The sequence below is a fragment of the Pongo pygmaeus genome, chromosome 10, assembly GCF_028885625.2.
Source record: "Pongo pygmaeus isolate AG05252 chromosome 10, NHGRI_mPonPyg2-v2.0_pri, whole genome shotgun sequence".
NCBI lineage: Eukaryota > Metazoa > Chordata > Mammalia > Primates > Hominidae > Pongo > Pongo pygmaeus.
In genome coordinates, this window is record NC_072383.2 from 8,865,163 (window position 1) to 8,869,667 (window position 4,505).

Below are 4,505 nucleotides of genomic sequence, written 5' to 3' on the forward strand. Positions count from 1 at the left end.
ATCCACAGATTTCACAGATTTCACAGATGGGGACATCCTTGGTGGGGGGGCATTGTTCTGCTTACCATAGTTTATCAGTAGACAAGAGAGAAAACAGAGAATTTAGGGAAATAATATATACATCTCTATTTTCTGCTGAGACACCTCCACAGTGTCTTTACAGACTGATAACGAGCTATTTCTCTAGTTAACAAAGGCAGAGTGGCCTTCCATTGCAGGTATTTACCATGGCAAATGCCAAGCTTCTTTGTGCAAACGTTTATGTGTGTGCTAAGCATTTTAAATAGATCTTTTGCATCACTCTATTTTCATACTGTGAAGGATATAATGTAGTTATGAGTTTTGAAGATGGGACAGACCTGAATTTAAATTCTGACTCCATTACTTATTACCCCTATGAACCTTGAGCAATTTACCTAATCTTCCAGAGCTTTAATTTTCTCATCTGTAAATTAAGGATTAAAAACAGCTAGCAGAAAAGGTTATTGAGTGAGTTGAATGCAATAATGCATATGAGGCCATGAGCAGAGGCTCTAAGTATATTTTGAATTGTTTTTCCCTTTAGGAGTTTTCCCAGGTACCTGGCTCTCTGGGCCTAGGACACATAATCCCAGAAGGTATAAATCTAGTGTTTGGTCCCAACATGGTTTTGCTCCCTAAATACTGAAATAGTAGACAAGAAGACACACTTGAAGCCCGAAAGAGGTAAATTTAATATACAAGGAAGGGAATACTCTTTGTCATATAAAATAATAGTAAGTTCACTAAACTAATTAATGCATAAACTCAACTAAATTGTGAGTTAATAAGGTTGTGATGTAAACTGAATAAAACATAAAGAGTGGTTTAGTTCTATTTGGTGATCACAAAAATATATTAGTTACTAAGGAAAATTAATAATAACTTGTGCTATGTGTCAGGTCCCAATGTGAAGTGCTTTACAGACATCTCACTTATTTCCACCAACTACCAGGTGTTATCCCTGTTTTACTGAAAGCAAACCAAAGTTAAGGAAAGGTGCATAACTTGCCATCATTATAACTGTCAATACTGATGAAGAGTATGTTATCGTCAGTCTTATGCTCCTTAAGGATGTGGGGGTACTTCTATATCTTTTGCGGGCAATGATGGATGGAATATTGGGCTGAACCAATTACTATGTTAATTTTAAACTTCTGCTTGAAGAAAGGATCTATGGTAGGTATTAGTAGCAAGAGATGAGAGGTATCCTTATATCTTTTAATTTCATATTCTTTTCCTATGACAGAAGGGCAAGAATCTAGGAAATTAATTCAGTTAACTAATATTTATTGGACATTTTCTATTTTCCAGGGATTAGGAAATATCCCTCTTTTACATTTATCATTTAGACTTCAATTTTCTTCACTGAAAACTGAAGGGCTTAGTTTTAAAGTTCTTTTTTTTTCCTTTAAATATCTAAGAGCCTATAAATCCACTCAATCTTCATTTTCTCCCAACTAGACCTTAAAGTGGCATGCAGAATTATAGTGAGACACAGGTGGGCTGTGTATGGTGGTTCACAGCCACAGTTGGTGGTGGGGAGAGTAAAGGTTATGATTGCCTTTTTTCTCTACTTCTTCCTATCCATATTTGCATAAAAACATGGTCACACATTCTTACTTGATTACTTGTAGAAGGACACATTCCAAAGATACTAACACCTTTAGGGTAAAGGACATCTCTTCCTTCACAATTTATTGCAGAATGCTGGGTTTACAGGAGAAGCTTGAGGAATGCTTAAACAATGTTCAGTTGATATGAAAAGTTTTATTAGCTTACCTTCTAGTCTATTTGCTTTAGTTGCTGCCAAACATCGACAGCCTTTCAAATGAGGATCCTTCCTTATTTAGAGAAGTTTGCAGGAGGGCTTCTATTTCTATACACCGGATTAAATGCTTTTCCTTCTCACCTGTTTAGGCTAATGGCCTTCAGTGTTATGCAGAGTAAAGACATTCTGTAGCCTCCATTCAGAAAAACCATTTTGTTTGAAAAAGAAAAGTCTAATTCCAGCAGAGTCATTAAATGAAAATGAGAAACTTTAGAAAAATTAAAAAAAAAAGTTGAGTATTCTCTAGGGAACACAAATTGTTTTGCTGTTTAGACCGAGATAAGTTCTTCAATGCCTGCTCTCAAGCTGATTTAGTCTATGAAAATGATTTTCTTATGGATGGAGGTTTTCCTATAACTTTACTTTGCTGTTGATCAATTTCTTTTTTATACTAAATCTTTTTTGGTGGAAACTGTTTAGACCTATGACCTCAGAATACTGGCCTGACTTGGAGAAAAATGAACTTGAAAAGAATCCCGTGATATATGGAGCACACACCTTTACATATAAAAATTAAACTACTGGCCCATAATCAATATAGCTCGCCTCATGATAGATTATTCTCAGGCTAAATTTATAACAGGCACTCAACAAAAGTATTCATCGCTTATCCCCTAACATTATCTAGTAGCTGTAGGAGCCGGTGACTCAGTAAGCACAAAAAAAAATCTTTAGGGGTGGAATGTAACTATATGCAGTAGCGGTAATTCTGCTCCATTTGTAAGGAGGGTGAAATGCGATATGGTCATGTACCCTCTTGGTACACAAGTTCCATAGGCTATAGAAAAACAAGTCCATACCCTCTGATATCTGCATTCCTTATTCTTGTTATAGCTTACAAATCTTCTTTAGACACTTAACAGTGATAATTCTCCCAGGGAAACTAAGGAAGCTCATGAGTCATGTTTCTTGACTTTAATGTTGTATAATCTGAAAATTATCTATAGATGCTTTTTTTTTCATTGGTGCTAGCAAATTCCGCCTAGGCTCAATCAATATCCATTTCTAAACTTCTGCAAGAAAGCTTTAACTGCTTTGACATGCCAAAAATCCAGGTGTGAATTAAACAACGAATGCTTTACCTCGTTTTCACCACTAGTTCTACCAGTCAGAATCTTTTCAACTCATCCTTAGCCAATGCCTGTCATCCACGGCCTGGCAACACACCCTTTCACCTCCTCATACCCCGTGTCTTCGCTTTTCCAGTCCTTTGGCTGCCCTCCTGTTTCCTCCCTCACATACCTGTCTGACTAGTTCCTAGAAGTCTGGCAGAGGTTGTTCTCCGATTTTAATCTGGCTGCCACAAATTAAAGAGCTTGGAGTCCAAATACTCCTCTCAAAGCAAAATCTAAATGGATATATTTATAAGCAAAGATAACACTTCTGTTTTTTTCTCTATAAACAAACCATGCATGGTTTTCTCCTTTCTTTTAAAGGAGAAAAAGAAGAGTGGATTGACAGAGAAAATAACTGTTTAGGATAGAGGTTAGGAAAAGACTGTGAGAGCAAGAGAAAAGGCATCAATCCCAGTTGTTAATCCACGAGGCATCCCCCAGACCCTTCTGTAAAGGTTAATGAAGGCAGTAAGGCAGTTATCTTTGTTTCGTGCACTGATGCAATCCAAGCTTCCACGGTTTAGCACATAGTAGGCGCTCTATAAATATTTATTGAATGTTGAACGATGAGAGAATTATTAAAAACCGGTAAGTTGATATCATAAATACAACGACAAAGGCTCCCCTATCAAATGTTCAGTGTTCCCAGAAACAGCCCCATTGTTCTACATCTCTTTATACTCTGGCCTTTTCCCGTTTTTGTCATTCGAACTCATATACATATTGAAATCGAAGCACACACAAATCCCTGAAATGACAAACTTAAATGCTATCCAAAGGAAGTTACATTAGGTTGCTGCTTTGAAAATGAAGTTAACTCCTAATGGGTTAGCTGTTTCTGCAGCATTCTTTCCCGCCTTCTTGGAGTTGAGGTGAGGGATTAAACAATTAACCTTCTCTCTCCTTTCTCTCATTCTCAAAGTTTTTCTCGCCTTTTCTCTCCTTTCCTTTGCTTCATTTCCTTTCCCAGTCTATCGTTTCTCTAGGGGTCGTTGCTTTGCTCTTTCTCCCTCTCTGTCTGTTGGTCCCTTTGATCCTTTCTTTCTACCCCTTATTCCCAGCAGCTCCAGAAAATACCTTCTTTCTCCCCGTCTCACGTCACTTCCCTCCCTTCTCCCATCTCCCTCTCCTCTCCGAGAGGTGCGTTCCCCACTAGAGGCCAGCACTTTCTTAGTTTCGTCCTTCCAACCGGCGAGCAGAACTCGGAGAGAAAGAAGGGGGTAAAAAAGAGGAGAAAGAGAGCAAGAGAGGAAAAAACCCCGGGGCCTGGGGCGCAGAGGCCCGGGAGCTGCGTCGCCATGGCAACGGGCGCCGGCAGGAAACGAGGGACCCGCGGGAGGGAGGGGGCGGAGGGCGCCAAGGGGAGGCGGAGGGACGGGGGAGGGGTCCGGCTGCCCCGGAAGCACCTCCCCGCAGCCCCCTCCTCCAGCCCGGCCCGCAGCCCCCGGCCTGCGGCCCCCACCTTCTCGGCCGGGCAGGAAGTGACAGACCCGGAGCGAGCCCCGGAGGCCTGGCTGAGCCGCGGCCGGGCCCGCACCCGG